Source organism: Sorghum bicolor, chromosome 4 (genome assembly GCF_000003195.3).
Source record: "Sorghum bicolor cultivar BTx623 chromosome 4, Sorghum_bicolor_NCBIv3, whole genome shotgun sequence".
NCBI classification, from domain to species: Eukaryota; Viridiplantae; Streptophyta; class Magnoliopsida; order Poales; family Poaceae; genus Sorghum; species Sorghum bicolor.
This window is the reverse complement of record NC_012873.2, coordinates 6,918,161-6,941,489: the sequence shown is the minus strand read 5'-3', so window position 1 is coordinate 6,941,489 and position 23,329 is coordinate 6,918,161. Positions and strand designations below refer to the sequence as shown.

The window sequence follows — 23,329 nt, the reverse complement described above, 5'->3', positions numbered from 1 at the left end:
TATAAAAAAATTATTAATATTATGGTATATAATTAAAATTATTGAATAGATCATTAAATCTATTTTTATAATAAATTTATTTGAAGATACAAATGTTGCTAATTTTTTTTTATAAATATAGTCAAATTTATCGGCACATGTACCGTGTGAGAAGGGAGTATAACAAGTTAGATAGCCATTCATTTACTTTTTCTTAACGAGTTGAGCTAATATTTTAGCACGTTAAGTTAATGAGCTAACTAGCTTGAGTTAGCTCGCAAGCCATCTCACGAGCTAAACATGCCAAATACTTTATAGTTCAACAATCTAAACTAGTAGCAATTAAGCTTAGTTTTATGTTATATGTATATGAGAGTATATATTGATTTATGTATTGGTTGCAATAGTTAACGAGTCAGCTCGTAAGCCAAATGGAGCTGGTTCCCAAGCTAAACGAGCCGAGCCGAGCCGAGACGAGCCAACTCATTATCCTTACGAGCTGTAACCTATAACAAGTTAAGCTCGAGCTGTCTCGTCATCCAAGCCCTACCATACCTCTGTAAAAATTTGCAAGTTTTAATCTCCATAATAATATTTCAATTCGGATCATAATAAGGCCAGTTTTAATGGAGGTTTCATGGCTCAGTTTCCAAAACACTTGTATTTTGGAAACAGTATAGAAGAGTTTCATCCCCGCGAAACTATCTATGTTCTCATAAAACTCTCATCATCTCTCTTCATCAATATAGTGTTATATCAGCATATTTAATGTGTATGAAACTTCTATGAAACTTCCATTGAAACTGGCCTAAGATGTGAACAACTCCTATGCGTCGTGTGAGGTTAAACCAAAGCGGCTGGTTGATCACATGAATCACCATTTAGATCATTACTGAACCGTAGTGCCACAAACATGCATATAAATGAATTGGTTCATTTTCCTCCGAACCTTTCTAGATTTTTCCTTTGGGAAAAAAAAACCCATGATATGGAACGAGAATGTAGAATTACTGGTGGGAAAATTTAGTCAATTTTTGCAAAGCTAGCCTTACAAGTTGGAACCAGAACAAGTAAAAATCAGACTTCAAATCAATCAGACTTCAAATCAAAGGAAAATATAAAAATAAAAAGAGATGGTAGGAAGGGTGGAGGCGAGGCGAGCCCAACGTTCCACAGAGCAGGGCTCCCAATCGTGGAGCGCCTAGGCAACAGTGGCAGTACACCACTGTGATGGATTGCCCCGGTAACGACTCTGCGGGAATCCCAGTCTAGAAATCGAGGGGCTATCGCTGATGAACAGGCCCGGCTTCCGGGTTCGCAACGTGGGCTCAAGCCCGCTCTCCCCTCCTACCATCTCTGAGACGTGGCCTGTCGTGTCCTTACTTGAGCCGGCTTTCGTTGTGCTGCAGAAACGATGTGGGACTACAAGAGAACACCAGAAAGCTCTTTTTTTTTAGAATTATTACGAGAAGGTCAAGAGGTTCACGGCGCAATGGCAAAGGTTATTGGTTGGGGGGCTCCCACCCAGGGTTCAAATCCTGGGTACGGCACTTTATTCTGGATTTATTTCAGGATTTTCCGGCGCTATGCATTAAGTGGTAGGCGACGTGCCCCTCGACAGCGAGGCGTCTGTGGTGACTTGGCGTCTGTGGTGACTTCGTGAACTTCAAGATTTGCCGACTCAGTCCTTCAAAGGTGCTCATAGGGGTAGGGTTTGCGTACGTGTGTTCATAGGGGTGAGTGTGCGTGCGTGTTGAGTGTCTGCGTTGTACTAGAATTATGAGAAAGCTGTGTCTGTTCAGTATGTAATTCTTCAGCCCGGCCCAGACCGGCCCGTGGGTCCGTTGAGACTCGCATCGGGGAAAGGCGTCGGTGAGGCGGTGTTCCTGATCTAGCGGCAAGTCGGAGTCAGATGAGACCCTCGCCGGCATTCCCGACGACCTGGCAAGGACACGCCGCCGATCACCGGCGATGGTGGCCGGTCTGAATCCTGAATATATTAGGAAAATAAAATGAGCCAGGGGATTCCATACCACACCAAATCCTCCTTTTGCTGCAAAACGACTGAATATTTCGGTTCAAACCGCTCTATGTAGACACCCGTGCTTTTGTAGGTTGTAGAACATGCTCTGCTGCAGCATCGCCTGATGTTATAGCATGCATGTTGCTGAAAACTGAACTGGAAGCCCTCACAAACGAGACGGTTACAATACTTTCAATCTCTGGGACTATATAAGCTGTATGGAACTTGAAGGATATTAATCTTCATATTCCAACTAGAATCACAAGATATGAGCAACTCCTTTGTGTCATGTAATGTAAGGCTAAAGCAGCCCGGTGATCACGCATTCACTTAACCACCATTTAGATCTTTATTACACGACTGTAGTGTCACAAATCTGCATATAAGTTAAATCAGCAAACAATACGTTCTACCACGGCTTTTTCTCGAACTATTTCTAGTTTTTTTGCGCATTAAAACATTTCAAAATTTTACTTGAGATACTACCCGTACTATGGAATCAGAGTGCAGATTATCGTTCGCTGAAGGGAATATTAGTCTACTTAGTTGGATCTTGAGATCTGCTGGAATCAGAGCGCAGATTATCGTTCGCTGCAGGGAATATTTTAGCTTTTTTTTAGTTAGTGTGTTTGGAACTTTAATTACTAAAGTGATTAAAGTTTAGTTGACTAAAAATTAGCAAGTGAAACCAAATGAGCCCTAGGAAAAGAACACATGTGAGGAAGAGTGACAAAGGAGTTCTTATTTTTAGGTGCGTGTGCGTTAATTAGGAGCAAGGCTAATGACATGAAGAGATGACTGCATACTACTGTCCATGTTAGGTCAGTCTCAGTAGGGGTTTCACTAGGATGTTATGCACATTTATTAGAGCGTCATGTCAGCAAAATTGCACTTTTTGCATGAAACGAAGAGGAGAGAGAAGGAAATAGTTTCACCATGGTGAAACTCCGCGGGCGTTGTTTCCCACGCGGTGAAACGGGATGAAATCCCCACTGAGAGCTAATTCGTTTCACCATCTTGTATGTGATCCAATCATTTTACAGTAATTAAATGCTTTGCCCAGCCTAGAAAACGTCAAGGTGAAATTCATGCATTGTGGAAGTTGTTTCATTATTCGTTTCATTGATGCTCTGTCAGCAGATTTGTTTTGGAAACAGTGTATTAAAACAGGTCACCGAGACAATACATTTACATCAGACTGAGCTTTGAATGCACTAAGATTAGAATATGAACTAACAAAATTCGACAATACATTTACATCAAGCATCTACGTGAAGCGCAAGAGATAGCCCCGCACTGCCGGCAGGAGACAAATCGCGTCGGCCCAATGGGTAGCTGCATTGCCTGTCAAACCACTTTTGGTAATACAACTCGGTGGAATGCCACAAGCAATATTTAGACACATGTATAGACACATGTAACGGCCCAGTATGGTTTAAATATATATGTTCTATACATGTGTCTAAATAAACTTTTCATCATATCCCGTCGAATATTTAGACACATGTATAGAATATTAAATATAGATAAAAATAACTAATTGCACAATTTGCATATATTTTGCAAAATAAATATTTTAAATCTAGTTAGTCTATGATTAAATACTAATTGGTATAGTTATATATGTGCTATAATGCCCAAATACTTTTCAGGGTGCGAACTAAACGGGCCGTGAGGTTGAACTCTGGCACACAAAGAAGCACTAGTAGTGTCTCTTCCATTAGCAGCTTCCATTAGCAGTGATACATACGTCAGTGCCTTTCATGCCTCTGCTGTCCTGATATGATGGAGGAAGATCATCATCGGTTCCTGTGACCAATGCAAAATTTCTAAGTATATATACTCCCTCTGTCCTATTAAAAAATTATTTTAAACTCTATGTCATCTTGTTTGACTGTCTTACTCAAAATTTTAATATAAATATTATCTATTTTTGTGACTTATTTTATCAATTAAAATACTTTAACAATCATTTATTTATTTTATAATTTGTAAAAAAAATGAATAAGATGAGTAGTTAAACACAGTAGTCAAAAGTTAAAAACTTTATTTTTAGTGGGACGGAGGAGTATAGCATTTCAAATGCTGTTAAGTTCAAACCGGTGGGTAGGTACCAATTGCCAGCCTGTCACTGGCAGGAACCTGAGCGAAACAATTCCAAAATATATACTTTCAACATATATGAAAATTCTGTTCATAAAGTGACCGTTTTAAAGAATAGCAATGCTGCATAGCGGTGCGCCGAAGCCCAAAGCCCGGCCAGTTTAGTGTCTGAGGCCCAGCCCAGGCCCACAGCCCACCCACCAGTGACCACCCTTGTCGTCGTTGGCGGCGACAGGATGGAGCAGGGCTCCACGGTTGCTCTTGCGCCGGCGGCGGCGGCGCTGCTGGTGCTGGTGTCGCTGCCGATGCAGATCAAAGTAGGTAATGCCTTCTGCAGATCAAACGCATGCATATTTTAATGGTGTATTGGCTTCGTATGTGCAAAGGACTCATGAGATTTTGAGTAGTGCTTTGGTAGTCAGGCAAGGGAACAATATTCTAGGGCTAACCACAAGTATGTGAAGATTTTTGTTAACCTCTCTTTGGATATGATTAACCTAGCAGTTCTATTTGTATTACTACTAGTATATGGTAACCGGGAATTTCTACATGGTTTTACTTTTACCCAAAGTTGTTGTATAATTGTGTGATTCTATCATCGACTGGAGCACATTATGGAAGAGAAGGTTTGTTTTTATGATCAGTGAGTGTTATAGAAAAACATATTCCTTTGATCAAACATGATGCACGCACTCTAACCTTTATAAAATACTAAGACAGTAGATTTTTGAGATTCCTAAGTCACCAGAGAGCGCTTCGCTATTGAAAAGTAATAGTAATATGTTCAGTTTGCATATCTCTCTCTCACTATGCCCCATATGTATAACTTCAACACTTACTTGAAAGCCAGTTTGCATCTCTCTCACTATGCCCCATATGTATAACTTCACCACTAACTTGAAAGCGTCGACATCGCTTGTCGTAACGCAATCCACGATCTCATGCTCTAATAGTTGCACAGCTGAGTCCTCGTTGTTCGCCCCTCGCCGCCCCAAGCTAGAGCCAAGCATGGTTGACCTTTGTAGCCGTGCCTTTATTTTTTCACAAAGTAGGGAGCTTATGTCGCTCCATCGTGTGATATTTCTAGTCACGATTGAACTCCTCGTCGCTAATGTCGGCGAAGATGTTGAGACTCGGCCAGAGTGTTGCGTCTGTCTCTTTGAATGTTTCGAGCCAGCGAATGAGGCGAAGAGCAGTAAATTGTTGGATGTGGCATTTGGGTTCTTCCAATTTCTCACGGTAAATTTGGCATGGTGAATATCAGTGGCAGGATAATATGTGGCATGTATGATAAAGTTTTTCACATTAAATTTGGCGCCATGGTCAGTATCAATGGCTGGTTAACATATAATATATGATATACCAGTTGATAAAACTTGATGGATTTGAAATGGACAGTCTGCGGCCAAAGTTACAATCTTTGTTTTCGGTCTCTCTGGAAGTTTAAGTTATATATATATATATATATATATATATATATATATATATATATATATATATATATATATATATATATATATATATATATATATATATCTGTGTGTGTGTGTTTTTTTGTTGGACTGATGATTCGAATGGACCATACATTGACCATCGGTACAGCGTGATATGTTCAGCCATTTTTGTGTGGACTGCTCATTCACATCAAATGAAGAAGCAACCAGTATCTGGACACTAGTCCGGAACGTGCTGATGACATAGATATAAAGAATAAATTCAAATGGAACTCCCTCGGCCGTTTTTCCCTTCTCACATTAATTGTTTGCTCCAAGTCTCAATGCATGTTTCATAAGAGTGTCATGCATATTAAATAAGGTGTCACATAAGCAAAATTGCTGACTTGACAGGATCATTAAATGAAAGAGTTTCATCAAATAAGAGATAAGTTTCATTCCCATAAAACTCACGTGGCTCGGTTACCTAGTTGGGTAACTGTATCATGAAACTATGCATTGAGACTGGCCTAAGCACAAGCATGTTTTTCCGTATGAATAATTAATCCATGTTCTAGAGATCCGCCCATGCTTTTGCATCTGGCCAGAACAGCAACTAATTCTTCTCTTTATGCTTAAGGGCACTCACAATACAGACTTTATCATAGAGTCTAAAGTTATTTATTACCTTGAACAATGTGAACTTAGAGTCTAAATAAGACTTGGAGTCTTATTTTTTCTACCTCTTTCTTCAATAGATATGCTGTCACATCAGCAAAATACTATAGATAATATGTAATTAATTGTCTTAGACTCTGTAATAGAATCTTGCATTGTGAGTGCCCTAAGTCACAAAATAAAAATAGAAGAGCAAAAAATAAGCATTAATTCACGTTGTTCGTCACCTAAATCTACATTATGTCACCAAAGCATTTAGCTAGTGTCACTAGTCAAAATTTTCACTCTCGAGCAAAGCCTCTTTATATCTTTCCTTATTTTGATAGGGATATAGTCAAGATTTTGGTGAAAAATGTCCTTCAACTATTTCTTTAATTAGTAGATATTCAAATATTGTCCTCCTATATTTTGGATTTCTCACTCACTAAAGATGGAGAGTGGAATTGTCCCTCTAGAATGTTCACAAGATATAGAATTTTTTTTACTAAGATAACACAACCAAAAATTTCAACTTCTCCTAGCAATGTGGGCTTCTCCTAGTGTTTTATATTCAAATTTAATACAAACTTTTCCTAGTAAATGTCTTCTAGTGAGGATTCCCTAGTGTTATGACTAGTGATAGTGTTTTACTACTAATTAAAAATACTAAAAGAACTCCACCAATTTGGTAGTGATAAAGCTTACATATATCCTTTATGTACCCTCTTTGCATAGAAACTCAGTAAGTGTTTGATGTTTAGACAATGATGGATTTGATACATTTTGGTAATGGCCAATGTAAGATTATATTTAATTATAAGTGTGTTCGTCTTGCCTAACGACAAGACGAGCATGTGAATGTGAATGTTGTGAGCACTAAAAATGAGAATGCCTCCTCGTCTATGAATGTAAGTAATAAGTAAAAGAGAATTCATGATGTATCATCGAAACTATGGCATTTCGTATAGACCATGTTTCGAGGAGGAGAATAGAACGACCGATTAAGAAATCAATTCTTCCGCCAATAGAATTTTTAGGTTTAGAAAATGTATTGATTGTATTAAAAGAAAGTATGTTAGAAAAATAAAGAAACATGCCAAACGAAGCGCAGGAATGTTGGAAATAATTTACACAGATATTTGTGGTATGTTTTCTGTGAAAAGTGTAGATGGTTATGATTCATTTATAACATTCACAGATGATTACTCTCGCTATGGCTATATTTATCTAATTAAGAAAAGATCAAAAGTATTGGATAAATGTAAGAGATTTAAGGCTGAAGTAGAAAATCAGCACAATTTAAAGATTAAGATAATTAGATCCAACCGTGCTGGAGAGTAGTACGGTCGACATACCCCATATGGCCAAGTTTCTGAACCTTTTGCGAAGTTTTTTTTTCTCGAATATGCACGAGAGTGCATATCATTGTATTAGAAGAGAATAGTTTGAAACTTATACAAGTGCCGCTCCCCGCGTTAGTGTTTTGTGAGAATCTACATTATGAAAGAAAACAACCAAAATTGATCGCGAGATGCTAAGAAGCTATCCCTGCGCCAAAATTTTCAAACCAGGAGCTTCCGCTTGTATCCATCAATCGGCTTCATCCTTGATGAGCTGTAGCAGGTCAGCGATGGTTGCCGTTGCTTGTCGGCATAGTTATCCGGTACTCTACATTGGCGAGCCTAGGAGGAATGGAGTAGCTGAAAGATCCAACCGTATATTTGGATATGATGAGAAGTATGATAAGTTACTCCACTTTACCGATAGGTCTATGGATGGAAGCGTTAAAAATCGTCATTCATACGAGTGGTGGACAGGAAGAGAACCCTCACATAACCATTTACGTGTGTGGGGTTGTCCAGCTGCCAAACATTGAAAGGCTAGACTTTAAGACAATCATTTACCATTTCATTGGCTATCCAGATAAGTCAAAATGTTATCGTTTCTATTGTCCTGGCAGACGTACGAAATTTATAGAAACAAGACACGTTATGTTTTTGGAGGCTGAGATGGTCAGGAAGAGCATGGTGGCGCGAGAAACTAACTTTGATGAGAAGTGGTTATGCACCACTTCGATGTTCCAAATCCAAACTGTCTTAGCAAAGATTGGCCACGCAAAGCATTATTGGTCTCGCTCTTGCCTCCCTTGAAAGAAGAATTGGTCAGCTTCACTCCCGGGAACATTACCTTAACGATGGTGATGCCAACACCTCCTTCTTTCATCTACAGGCAAGCTTTAGGATGCTTAAGAAATTGATTCCTATATTGATTAGTGGTGAACAAGTACTCACTTCTCAAGAAGATAACATCAGGTGATGTGCGAATATATTGAGGGCTTACTCGGTACTGTCTGTTTCTCCCCAAAACACCACTCTGAACCTACAATACTTCCATCGTGAAGTGAAGGGACTCATGATAGAGGTTCCTTTCAGTGATGAAAAAGGTGAGATTGGCCAACAGTTTGCAGCCTACCATGTACCATCATATCATGCACTAGGTCCTTGCCAAGGTTCGTCTTTGCCACTGCTGCTCCTTTTCTTGTATTGCTCTAGCCTAAGAAACGGTTGCTTGCAAGATGTTTGATAAAACACCGACCATGACTCCGGAACCAAATTCAGTGTGCTCCAGGTATAACAATCTGCAATTGTGGTGAGTTTGGGTTGATTAATCAATTAAACTTCTCGCTGCAACATATGGACAAACAAACATAAATGGAGCACAAGCTATCAGTCATACTATTTTTTCATTCGATTTTCAAAGTTTCCCATTTACCTGAGATTAGTTCAAGCCATTTTTTTCTTTTTAGTGTTCATCAAAAATTGTAGTTGTAGTAAGTTTTAATTTGGTGCACGCTACTGGTGCCAACTGCCAAGCATCATCATGCGGCTTATAATACACTGTAGATACTCATTAGTGTGGAGACTCAAACGAGAAAGATGTATGGCATCAAAGGGCAGCCCCCTTCCAGTCAACATTCAAGTTGAAACACAGAGCGAAATAAAATTTGAAGAGTCTGAACAAGAATGACATATAAAAATTGTGTGTTTTGCAAGTGCAAGCAATATATATCCATGCAGCATCCCTCCATGACGATGGCAACAGATATTGTTTTCGTAATGAGGGACACCCCCCTAGGTAGGCCTATCTACATTCTACTGTCTCGGAAGCTAAACGAAGCTACAACAGAGTAGAACAGTGAAACTAGTTTTCTAAAAATGCTCAAATCAGCTTAAACTTGTAAAATACATAATCATAAATCAGACAAGTAATCATTAAAGAAGTGAAACTAGTTTTGTTAGGTTTTTATAAACTAGATGTACACTATATAGGTAAAAAGGCAAGTAGAGTTAATAAATGATGCTATATTTCGTTGCCACCGGGATAAGGTTTTTGTATTTCCAACTTTCTAAAACTTCATGCTAAAATGGTAACAGAGTCCGTGAGTCTTGACAAAATCTTTAGTCAAGTTAAGTCAACAAGAAAGTGTTCTCTGCCCAACATTAAATATGTCCTTTTCTAAAAAGAACATCCTACGGGAAGAGGATTCTACTTAGGGCACTCACAATGCAAGACTCTATCACAGAGTCCAAAACAATTAACAACATATTATTTATGGTATTTTGCTGATGTAGCAGCATATTTATTGAAGAAAGAGGTAGAAAAAATAAGACTCCAAGTCTTATTTAGACTTCAAGTCCACATTGTTCGAGGTAATAAATAACTTTAGACTCTATGATAGAGTCTGCATTGTGAGTGCCCTTAAGGTACAAGACTTTTCATGCAGGCTAAGAAAATTCTCTAAACCTATGCCCCCATACACAGCGGCACCGTTGCCATGTAAATGGGCCAGTCCTTAGACTCCTAAACCCTATGCCCCACCTATACACATCGGCATTATTATTGTGTGAGTGGTCCAGTTATTAGACATGTATGTGTTTTAGAATGTGCATAGGCGAGAGGATTTTTTACCTCCACACAGTGAATACGCCCTATGGGGAGCTGAATCTGAGTCGCCGAGGTGGTACTTAAATGCCTTGATCATCTAGTCTAGCACCGCTCACTTTGCAGAATTAAGAAAATAGTTGGACAAACAAAATTATTTCTAGTTTAGTATAGATATTTACGGTTTGGACGGCACATAGGAGGGTCATGATCACGCTACCATGGGATGAAGAAGCATGAAGTTAAATTAACAAGGGTGGCCACTGCCCACTGGTCACTAGTGTTTAAATAAAGTAACAGGACTCCATTGTCACAAACATCAAAGTGGCGCAGCGGAAGCGTGGTGGGCCCATAACCCACAGGTCCCAGGATCGAAACCTGGCTTTGATAATTTTTTTTAATTTTTCCCTTGTTTTTATTATTTTTCACTGGTAAACCTGGCTTTGCTTTGATAAGGCACCTGACTCCCGTGACCACTTTATTTATTTATTTGTTTCCCTAGTATAATAAACGTGGCTGTGATTTGCCACCGCGACCAAAGAAAAAGAAAGACTCGTTCTTCTAATCAGGGTTTCAATTTCGGTATTAGAATGTTTTCGGCCGTCCCAAACTTCGACCAAAAATTACATATATACTTAAATGAAGTATGATTTTTTGAAGTTGTTACATCAAAATAAAACATAGCAAGATTTATGATTACATATGCATGGGAACAAAAGAATATACAATATAAATAGTAAAAAAAATATGTGTTACAGTTACATATTTACAATAAGTAGCATGTGTTAGTGTAATATGAAAGTTCCAAATTTTCTTTCAGCCACACCCAAAATCATCAAAAATTTAAACCATGTTTCTAACAGCAACTGGCAGAAGTGAGCACCCATTGCACTCATGGCGTGGATCAGGCAATGACGGTTTGCGGTCATGTTGTATAAGTCTCTCACGTCCCTTGCGTTGCTTTCCTTGATCGATCGTCCATTGGGATTGGGAGCTTGTTGGCTCTGTTTTTGTTGATGAACGTGGAATCCAGTACATCTTGAAATTGAACTTTGTATTATCATTAGACCCGTGATTGCGAGCCTAGGTCATGTATAGGACACAGAGGACACTGGAGCATTTTAGAAAACAAAAAAGATGGATGGAAGAATCTATTCGCTATATTAGAAATAGATATAAACTAGCAATTATGTCCGTGTTTTGCAGTGAGATCCAATATGTCTTGGAATATGACCTCATATTATTGCTTGACGTGAGTGAGTTGTTCAACTCATATTAGCACGGGTCATGATTCGGAACATGTAATGGAAATACTTTAGTGGTAAAAATCTTTGTTTCTTATTATGGAGTTAAAGATTCAAGCAGTCATGGTCTCTTATTTATTTACACTTATCATATTCGTATAGCAAAATAAGTATGTGCATTGTACTGGAGAAAAATAAACCAGTATCAAGATCCATAAAGAACTCACAATGAAAATACATATAAAAATTTAGCCCTTACCAAGATACATGGGAACATCATAAAAAAACCACTCAAGTCGAGAAGCCTTGTTTCCAGCCGATTTGTAGTTGTTGCTAATAAGCGGATGCAAATAGTTCATGACGCACTAATGAAAACCCTTAATTAATTTCTTCTTGTCGTCGACTTGAGAGGATTATTGACATCGTCCATGCCCAATCTTGAAGACATGTTACCGCGTGACGTGCTTGCCTTTGCTGGCTCACCACCTCAAGAACCCGCCAAGTACTTGTCCTTCAAAGAAATTGCCCATACCATATTAATGTTAATTTCATTAGTTAATTACCCTGAGATAGGGAGAGCTCCCCTTAATTGCTTATGCATCCGATTGGCACCCAGACAATAATTTGTATAGATGATATGCTGAAAACGCTCCAAACATAGGCCAAATGTTATATAGAAAATGACTTACATTAGAATTATCCGTCAAAAAAGATTTATATTATAACTCACAAGTGTTGGCTTGACATAGTGATATGGAAATGTCCTCTGATATTATGAAGTCTTGTGTTCCAGGTCTATCATAGTTTTACTTTTAGGGTATCTTTTCACCATGTCTTATTTGTGCCATGGGAATTATGGAGGTTGGAGTCGGGGAAGGAGACTAGGGGGAAAAGGAGGAACCGAGTAGGAGAAGGGAGGGAGGGTTGGGTCGGAGAAGAAGACCGAAAAAATAAATAAAAACCAAGTAGGAGAAGGTTGGAACACATAAGACATGAACAAGGGGGTGGGATGAAAAACTATGGAGAAACTTATGTTCCTTGCGTCTTCTAAATTCAAATTTTCAAGCATGCAAATTTATCAAATTTTATGTTTTGATTATTTAGCATGAAAGATGGTAGTGAAAAATTGTTAGAAGGCCCAACTTTATCATCATTTTTTGTATACATAGATGTTGTGTAACTTTGAATGACGTCATGCTTGTAAGTTGCACGATGGCAATTTTCATGCTCATTACTCCTTCCGTCCTAAGATGATAAGCATATTTTGATCATGAAAATGTCAACTAAAATAGATTTGATCGTCAATTTCTCTTACTATATATTGTCATTAGTTAAAGAGTCAATATAATATTAGAGGAACTTTGAATATAAATATATTAATACAAGTTTCATGTTTTAAACTTGTATATGTCTGACATGTATATAAGTTGGGGTTTCCCTATTTAAAATCTTCTATTATGAATTTCTTAAGTAAACACAATAATGAGTTGTTGAGTTGTTATTAGGATTAGAATTTGCTACGCAGAAGTTGAGTTTTAGAAAGTTTGTTATTATTAAAACCTTCTATTATGAATATATAAAATAAATATGTGCATGCCCACTAGTCACCGTCATCACACTATAAAAGAGCATATTTTTTTAAGGGAAGCTGTCCCTTTATAATATCTGTTCAATCCAGACATTGTCTCATCCGAACTTTCCACGTCCATGATTTGACTCGCATTTTACTGAATTTATTTTAAGATTTAATAGTGTTGTTCTTTAGACTGTAGACGATGTGCCGATAGCGAGACATCTATGGTGACGCCATAGATGCGAATAATGCTCATAGGAACAAGAGGTGTGTTCATGAATGCGCATGTGGCTTTGTTGTTGTGTTTTATGGTAGTGACATGTTCAATTTTCTTGATGTCCAAGCCATTTACAATGAATCATCATCGGTGCCGCATGCAATTAGTAGCTGAACCTTGGCGTGGCCCGTAAAAAGATTTTTTTAAAAAAACTGACCGATTAGTAGCAGGGTTATAACAAAGTAGCCCTAAAAATACCATGAGCCGTGAAAAAAAAAAGAGTTTGGAAGAAGGGATGAGCAAGGATCCAAACGAGCAACAGGCTGGCGGTTGCCTCGCTCCAACGAGAGAGCTGGCGGTTGCCGCGCCGCATTTGCTCGTTGGCCAAGCTCTATGGGAAAGGCCACTCAATCCCATTTAACCCCTCCTCCCAACTCCAGATCGTGGACTGTAATATCGTTATTTGAGCAGGCTTCTACTTGCTTAGAAAATCAATACGGCACTAATTAATAAGTACTAATAACTCAAGAATATAGCCCAGTTTTTATGACACGATGTTGTGGCCCGACAAAAATGAGCCCATGGGCCGACGTGGGCTGAGCCCAGGCCAAGAGCCCATAGGGCTCCGTGCCCGTGAAACCGCCACTGCGTCTCCCGCCGTCAGGCGTCAGCAGCTTCGCCACTGTAACGACATCTATATTATTTTGGATTATATGCTTCATGTAATCTTTCTTGTCTTTTTTCTTTTCATGCTAATACCATATTTGGTTTTCGGTCTAAGAATTAATTAAATTGGTGGACCAAAGGTTAAAGACCTAGGACTAATTAATTTTTCGTTCTCTTTTTTTCTCAGTAATATATTGTTCTTTTTTAGTATTTTAGCTTTGTTATGCCAGAAAACAAATAATTTTTTTAATAACAAATATAATTCGGTTTGGTTGTTACGGCCTTGTTTAGTTCCGAAAACTTTTCGGTTTTCGGAACTGTAGCGCTTTTGTTTATTATTCGATAAACATTATCCAATTGTGAAGTAACTAGGCTTAAAAGATTCATCTCATGATTTACAGATAAATTGCGTAATTAGTTTTTACTAGCAAAAATGTCCGTGCGTTGCAACGGGAGAAAAAAAAAGCTATCAAATCTATACCTATATCTCTATTACCTATATATATATATATATATATATATATATATATATATATATATATATATAAAATAACAAAGAGGTAAAATTTCAGCCTATTTTTTGTCCGTCCATTGTTTGTCCGTCTCTCTCTAACTTTCTGATAATGCAGAGTTTCTTTCGTCCAGACTTATATATAACTCGTGCTTATATGAGTTAAAATAGCTCTCTAACATGATATGGAGTTTGATTCCAGTTTTATATAGGTCTTATATATGGTAACTTTGATAGCTAGAAAGAGTCCTAATCCTAATATAAATAGATTACTTCAATCTTTTGAGTAAGCTAAATAGGAATTCTAATTCAAGAGTTTGATTTTAGATTTATATTGACACTATATAGGGTAACCTTGATAGCTAGGAATTCTAATCCTAATATAAATACATTACTTATCTTTAAGTAATCCAAATAAAAAATATATAAAATTGTCTATTATCTTGGTTTGCCTTTTTCTATTCTTTTTCATTTGTCCTGTCCCGAACTACTACATCATCTAGTCAAACTCAGTTATAACCAAACTCAATAGCAAATCAATTCCATCTAGAACCAGTCCAAACGTTGTTCGAGCTGAACCTGGCAAAAGGAGTTGGCAAACAGAATTTTCTGACGGACAAAAATTTTAGCAACTATTTATTAGGAAAATAGAGCATCTCCAAGAGTTTGCCAAAATTCACTTGCCAAATCTTGTGATTTGTCAAGTTGCTAAAACATATAACAAGTGTAATTTTGTAGTCTATCCAATAGTTTGCCATATGAGCTTGATAAAAATAAAAAAGTAGGCCCCACTTCCAAACCTCCATCAACTAATTTTTCCAGCAGCACGGGCGACCGAGGCTCTATTCGCGCACGCGCCGCCTGCGACCGCGGTTCTTCTCTGCGACTCGCGAGTCCGCGCGTGACTATTCGCCTTCTTCGCCAGGCCGCGGCTTCCCTTGCAGCCGCCGTCATCGATCTCGAGCACATGCGGCAGTCTTTCTTCGAGCTTCTCTTCCAGCACGGACAGTAAACAGAAACCTGCAGCTGTGGCGGCCATCTACTCCAAGAACTAGGTCGTTCTTCCCATCGGCCCTCTCTTCCACAGACACAAAGATCAACTCTAGCAGAACATATGAACCAGATCAAGGCATATATGAACCATACAACAAATCCAATCAACAGATAGAAGGGAATCAAATCAAGGCATGGATGCAGTCTGAGATTAGATCAAGGCCGGGTACATACCTCAAAGGAACGGGAGAGATCTCTGGAATGTGGCGATGGGATCTACGAGTCCTTGACGAACTTGGCGAGTCCTTCACGGACTTGACGAACTCGGCAAGCCACCGCGCGGTTGTGTCTTCGAGTCCTTCACGATCTGGGCGATGGGATCAGCAACGTCGGCGCTGGGGACTCTCGGAGTCGGTCCGGTATATGAAGCGGAACCGCTCTGGCGTGGGATACGAAGGGTACGGTGACGTTTCCATACGCGCGCGGGAGAGGAGAGGAGGGCGGCAATTCTCGCGATGCCAAGTCGGAGACAGCTCGCAAATATGCGCGTGATGGACCGAAGGATAGCAAGTTCTCATATTTTGCCAAGCCATATGCCAAACTGTTGGACCATTCATTTTTCTAATTTTGCCAAAAATAAAAGATAACAAGTGGTTTTGGCAAACTCTTGGAGATGCTCTTAGGAAAGAAAACAATCAATGTCGTATAGGTAGTACGCCTTGCTTGACTGTGTATTGTTTGGCTATCCGTCTTCCATACATGTGTAGCATGCATGCAAGGAGCATTGTATTGCATACGGATCGGAGTCGTACCTTGTAAAAGGCCCAAGGCTGTATATCGAGTACAAGTCGTATCGACAACTCTCCGTTTGTGTCGCAGTCTCGCGCCCAACCAGAACCATGGTGGCGGACAGAAATCTGACAAATGACGGCACCAAAGCGAGCCCCCGCGCCACTGGTCACGTGACGGGCAGCGCGTGGCTGGAAAGAGCCCGGGCGCGATGGGAGACAACGGGCAGAAGAAAAAAAAAAGGTAGACTAAAATTTTGACTTTTTACAGATAGATATAGATTTTCGTCTATATTTAATACTCCATAGTTTTTGGGTGAACCTACATATACTTCTGCCGTGTAGTATTTTGATCATGTAGGATTTTTGCTAGCTTTAATGACTCATCCATACTGTGTGTTTAAATCTTGACTTCTAGCGTTGGCTGGTGGTGGGTGGAGGGGAAACTGTGCAAGTGCCAAAACATAGACGTCGAGCAGAGCTCCTGAGAGGCGGCAAACGGGTCAACTATGTTGGGGGCAAAGAAGGGGGCGTGCGGTCGCTAGCGGTGTTCGCCTAAACGGGCCTATTAAACGGCCATTAAACAGTAATTTTTATTTAGGGGGTAAACAGAAAATTAAACAGTTGAACGTTTAAACTGTCAAAAAATGAGGTACCGGCCTAAACGGTACGGTTGTAAACGGTATTAAACGGGCTAAACAGATGTTTAAACGGTCGTTTAGGCAAATACCAGGTAAACAATTTATATACTTAAATTTATTATATTTATAAATATATACACATTGATTTGTTACATGCATAAATATGTATATTTGATTCTTCTAAGCAATGGCGGAGCTAGGATTTCACGGTTGGGTATTCCATGTATAAAATTTTTCCAATGTATATGTGCAATTATAAATTAAGTCTTGTTTAGTTCACAATTTTTTTAGTTTTGGCTATTGTAGTACTTTCTTTTGTATTTCATAATATTGTCTAATCATAGATATAGGTTCAAAAGATTTGTTTCGCAAATTACAGACAAACTATAAAATTAGTTTTTATTTTCTTCTATATTTAATGCTCCATGCATGTGTCCAATGATTTAATGTAATGGAGAATCTTAAAAAATTTTGAGAACTAAACCAGGCCTAATAAAGGACAAAAACCAGTACAAAATTGATCCTGATGCACAACTCAAGTAGTATATATAATTTTCTTAAAATATACACTAGGTAAAATATTTGTTTATAGTGGTAACAAGGCATTAGGCAAAGTGAGCTGGTGTCGCCCTGGTAATAATCAAAGTATAAGTTCTTTATCTACGTTACAAGAACACAATGCAACATTTTTTTAAAAAAAAATAAAAATGCAAAAAAAAGAAAACAAAACCTACAATTCTTACTTTGAAGAATAAAAAAAATAGATGTGGGTCTTTGTGTTCGCCTCGTTGTTGCTTCAAGCCATATATGAGAAGAGACACCGAAGGGGAGGGTCGGACTCCCGGACGCTAGAGCCGAGGGGGAGCCTGCAAAGACCACTGACCGCCGCCGCAGCCAGAGGAATGCCGTCGATGGTGTTTTTGTCTTTCTAATGAGGTCTTGTTTAGATGCAAAAACTTTTTGAATTCGGCTATTGTAGCATTTTCGTTTGTGTTTGACAATTATTATCTAATAATAGACTAACTAGGCTTAAAAGATTCATCTCACAAATTATAGACAAACTGTATAATGAGCTATTTTTTATCTATATTTAATGCTCCATGTGCTGTAAAATTCGATGTGATGGGAAATCATGAAATTTTTTTTAGATTTTGAGTGTAACTAAACAAGGCCTCACGGTTTGCTTCCTTTAGCCGTATTTTCCTGCCAGTCAATAATGTTTTCCCTCATGATAAATCAATAAACATTACTTTTAGCTATGGCTTTTTAGACCAACGAATATGCTCGTTCTACTAGGCTTATTGTGGGGGTATAAACCCCTATACCCTTACGGCTAGACTTCGGCCAGGAAGCTTGGCCCACTACGAGACGAGTTCAAGGCTTAATCCGACAGCACGGAGTTTCGCGCAAAGAAACAAGACGTGGAGATCAAGCAGGATTCTAGTCGGTTAGAATAGGAATTGATATTGAACTATCTATGGCAATTGTAACCGACTAGGATTAGTTTCCAGATCTGTAACCCTGCCCTCCAGACTATATAAGGAGGGGCAAGGGACCCCCCTAGGACATCATATTCTCTCAGCACAAATCAATACAACCAGACGCAGGACGTAGGTATTACGCCAACTCGGCGGCCGAACCTGGATAAAAAGCTTGTCCGTGTCTTGCGTCACCATCGAGTTCGTAGTTTGCGCACCATCTACCGATAAACTACTACCGTGGGTATACCCCAAGGTAGACTGCCGACTAGCTTTCGTCGACAGTGGCGCGCCAGGTAGGGGGTGTGCGTGCAACTTTTCCGGCGAACAAGATGGTCACGATCCCAGCTTCCGCGACCGTGCCCGAAGGCCTCACGTTTACCGTCCGCCAGATCACGTGGACGACATGCAGCGGCGGCTTCGCGACTACGGTTCCAAAAGAGACCCAGATCCAATCTGAGATCACGCCGTCTCCGACCACGCGCACGACGGCACCAAGCGCCCGACCACCGTTCCCACTCTACAAGGGAAAGGAGATCGACTGCTCGGACCTTCTCCAAGCGCTTGATCGCGCTGACTCCAAGCTACTCGAAGTTTCCCAACCAATAGATGGAGTTCTGCGTCGGCCCGACCAAGCTGCTCCAGCGGATTTTTTCAAATCTCGCCGGCCAACTCGTGTCACCACACACGAACGGCTGGGAACGTCTTTGACGATAACCTCAACCCCCTCAGGACGATCCGTCGAGCTCAAGAAGGAAGGCTATCCTTGCGGCCTGAACAACTCGGCCTCTGTTTACTCACAGCACATCCAGTCCGCTTTCAGCAAGGCGGGTTGGTTGCCGACAAGGAACAATCGTCACCACGTCAACATGGTGACCATCCGAGAAATACGGGACGACCAGGTTTCCAGCACCAACTCAAGCACCGGCTCCGTCCCCACCGAGGTTATAAACACCGAAGATGAGGACTACGACCTGGATTTTCCTTCACACCCTCCGGGTTTCGACCGATTCCCGATATTCCCCCCCCCCCCGCCGAGGGGATATTGTGTTCAATGTCAGCGCCGACGAACCCGACGTTGATGGAGAAACAGATGACCAGAGGCAACTCCGCGAACAGCGTAACGCCGAGCGCGCCCGACGACGTGCGGACGAGCAACAACAAATGCCACCAAATAATCTCAACGATGCCTTTGACATGGTCGGGGACCAGCCAGTCTACAAAACGCCAAGCGCCAACGTGGCTGTTGCCATGGCTAACCTAGATCGGCTTCCTGATACCCCCGAATGCCAGGGAGTCCGGACCAGCATCCGAGCACACCTGATCGCCGCAATGGGACAGACAGCCACTCTGCTCAAGAGAGTCCAGGACGTCTCTTATACGGGAGCCGCCTCCGACCAGACTAATCGTAGCCGGGCCTCACCCAGCAGGCGTCACCGCAGCCGCTCCCCCGACAACCGTCGAGGGGACTCACGGCGCGACGATGGTAGTCGGGACGCCGATGGCCGCCGCCAGCAGAACCGCGCACGCGGCCAAGAAGAAAATCAATACAGGGATCTCCGCCACAGCATCCCTCCCAAAGATGCCCGGGACCGCATCAACAGGCGCGCCGCAGAGAGGGCAGTCCACGAAAACCTGCGCCGCATCGAGTACGATGCAACGCACGGTCCTCCGGGCCTAAGACAGTTCTCCTCACACCTCCGCCAGGTCGTGTGGCCCCGCAATTTCAAGCTCGAAAAACTTAAAAAATACGACGGCAAGGAAAATCCAGAGAACTGGATCACCCTCTATGAAATCGCCGTCCGATCAGCGGCAGGGGATGAGCACGTCATGGCCAACTACTTCCCCGTAGTCCTCGACCAGGCTGGTCATCAGTGGCTTCTCGGCTTGCCCGAGGACTCCTTCGACTCTTGGGAAGAGCTGCGCCAGGCTTTCATCGACAACTTCATCGCCACATGCGAGCAGCCTGGAAACAAGTATGACCTTGAAAGGATAAGGGACAGGAGGAACGAACCTCTGCGCGATTACATCCGACGATTCTCGGATATGCGCCTCAAAATCCCGAAGATTTCTCATGACGAGGCCATCTCAGCCTTCATCAAGGGCCTGCGATTCCACGAAGCGCTGAGGAACAAGCTGTTGCGTAAACGTCCAACAACGGTAGCAGAGCTCCTCGCCACGGCTAAAAATTACGCCGATGCCGACGACGCAGAAAAACTAATCCGAGACGATGCGAGAGGTCCCGACCAGCCTCCCCGGCGAGATGACGGTCGTGGTCGCTACGACAGCAGAAATCACCGCCGCTCCGACAACCGCGATCACCGAGAGGGTTGGGATCGGCGGCGCGACGACTTCAGAGGAAAACGCCCCCGCGACTACGACCACGAAGTAAATACGGTCAAACGACCCAATGGACGACGGGACTACCAAGAAGACTACAACAAAACGTTGAAGGGACCATGCCAACTACACCCAAAGTCCAATCATACCATGGAAGAGTGCCGCGTCCTCAAAAGTATCTATACACGGCGGGCCGCCCAAGACGACTCCGCCAAGAAAAATAACAAGCGCGACGGGCACGACCACGAAGATGAGGATGAGGACCAAGATAGGGACCCCCGACACCAATACGTCAGCCCCACTGACGTGGTCCACTCCATTTTCGGAGGCAAGGTCTCCACTGAGTCCAAGCGAGAAAGAAAGCTGTTAAAGAGAGCCTGCCTCAACATAGACAGCACGGACGGGCTGATCGCAGATCCGAAATTTCCCACGTGGTCCCACAGGGAGATCTCGTTCAGCAGGAAGGACCAGTGGGCTGCTATCCCAGAGCCGGGTCGTTTCCCACTGATTCTTGACCCCTGCATCAACAGCATCAGATTCGAGCGCGTGCTCGTGGACGGGGGAAGCTCCATCGACATCCTCTTCCGCAACAGCCTGCCCGCCCTCAAGATATCACCGGCACAACTAAAACCTTACGACGCCCAATTTTGGGGGGTTTTGCTAGGTCAAAGTTCGGTGCCCCTCGGGCAGATAACATTGCCTGTCCAATTCGGCACACCCGATCACTTCCGGACGGAGTTCATCAACTTCGTAGTCGCGGATTTCGACGGGACCTATCACGCCATACTGGGCCGCCCATCGCTGACAAAGTTCATGGCAGTCCCGCACTACTCATACCTAGTCCTTAAGATGCCCACGGAGAAGGGTGTCCTAACCGTCAGAGGCAACGTCTACACTGCGTACACCTGCGAAGAAGAAAGCTTCAAGATCACCGAGGCAATCGACCTCTCAATCCGCATGGCGGAAACAGCAAACCAAGCTGCACAGCTGCCTCCCGACCAGCTCCGATTACCCGAGCAGGAGACAGCCAGAAAGAACTCGAAATCCAAGGAGTACAAAGAAGTGCAGCTGGTCGAGGGCAACCCCGAGAAGACAGCCCTCATCGGGGCTAACCTGGATCCAAAATAGGAAGACGCGCTCGTCAGTTTTCTAAGGGACAACGTGAGCGTTTTCGCATGGAAACCTGCAGACATGCCCGGTGTCCCACGAAACCTGATCGAGCACTCCTTAAATGTCTCGAAGACCGCAAGACCAATCAAGCAAAAACTGCGACGGTTCGCTCGTGACAAAAAGGAGGCTATTAGGACAGAAATAACACGGCTTCTAGCAGCCGGATTCATAAAAGAAGTGTATCACCCCGATTGGCTCGCCAATCCGGTTCTTGTACGCAAAAAGAATAATGAATGGAGAATGTGCGTTGATTACACCGATCTCAACAAACACTGTCCTAAAGATCCTTTTGGTCTTCCTCGCATCGACGAGGTGGTCGACTCAACGGCCGGATGCGAACTCCTCTCCTTTCTAGATTGCTACTCTGGTTATCACCAGATCTCGCTAAAGGAAGAAGATCAGATCAAAACATCCTTCATCACACCCTTCGGCGCATACTGCTACACTACCATGTCTTTCGGACTTAAAAATGCCGGGGCCACTTATCAAAGGGCCATCCAGCAATGCCTCCACGACGAGATCCGCGATGACCTCGTCGAGGCCTATGTGGACGATGTGGTCGTAAAAACAAGGGACGCGAGCACCCTAATCGACAACTTAGACCGAACCTTCAAGGCACTCAATAGGTACAAGTGGAAGCTCAACCCCAAGAAGTGCATTTTCGGCGTTCCTTCCGGTCTACTGCTCGGCAACGTCGTCAGTCGCGACGGCATACGACCAAACCCTTCAAAAGTCAAAGCCGTACTCGACATGCGACCACCGAAGAACGTCAAGGATATTCAGAAGCTAACCGGATGCATGGCCGCCCTCAGTCGTTTCATCTCAAGGCTGGGAGAAAAAGGCCTCCCTTTCTTCAAACTATTGAAAGCGTCAGAAAAATTTTCGTGGACAGAGGAAGCCGACGCTGCGTTCACTCAGCTTAAGACCTTCCTCACTTCACCACCTGTCCTCACAGCGCCTCAGCCCAATGAAGACCTACTCCTTTACATTGCTGCAACCGACAGGGTTGTTTCCACGGCAATAGTGGTCGAGCGAGATGAACCAGGTCACGTCTTCAAGGTCCAGAGACCCGTTTACTTCATAAGCGAAGTCTTAAATGAGTCCAAGGCCAGGTACCCACAAATACAGAAGCTTATATACGCCATCCTGATAACGTCAAGAAAACTGAAGCACTACTTCGACGGCCATCGAGTCCTGGTAACAACCAGCTTCCCTCTCGGGGACATCCTGCGCAATAAAGACGCCAATGGCAGAATCGTGAAATGGGCAATGGAATTATGTCCATTTTCCCTGGAGTTCCAGAGTCGCACCACTGTCAAGTCTCAAGCCCTGGTCGATTTCATTGCCGAATGGACGGATCTCAACGAGCCTTCCGTTCCCGATGTCTCAGACCACTGGTCAATGTTCTTTGACGGGTCCTTGAACATCAACGGTGCAGGCGCTGGGATATTGTTCGTATCACCCAACAAGGACAAACTCCGTTACGTCCTTCGGATCCTTTTTCCGGCGTCAAATAACGTCGCCGAATACGAAGCATGCTTGCATGGCATACGACTAGCCGTTGAACTGGG

At 42.2% G+C, this 23,329-nt stretch overlaps 1 long non-coding RNA gene and 1 other non-coding gene across 2 annotated transcripts; one reads left to right on the top strand and one right to left on the bottom strand.

The window, feature by feature from the left end:
• On the top strand, nt 10,456-10,527 carry TRNAM-CAU. The gene has a single exon. It is a non-coding gene; the product is annotated as a tRNA-Met (tRNA).
• LOC110435104 lies at nt 15,014-15,849 on the bottom strand. Its single transcript, XR_002452767.1, has 2 exons — nt 15,576-15,849; nt 15,014-15,450 (listed from the first exon to the last, which is right to left on the bottom strand). It is a non-coding gene; the product is annotated as an uncharacterized LOC110435104 (long non-coding RNA).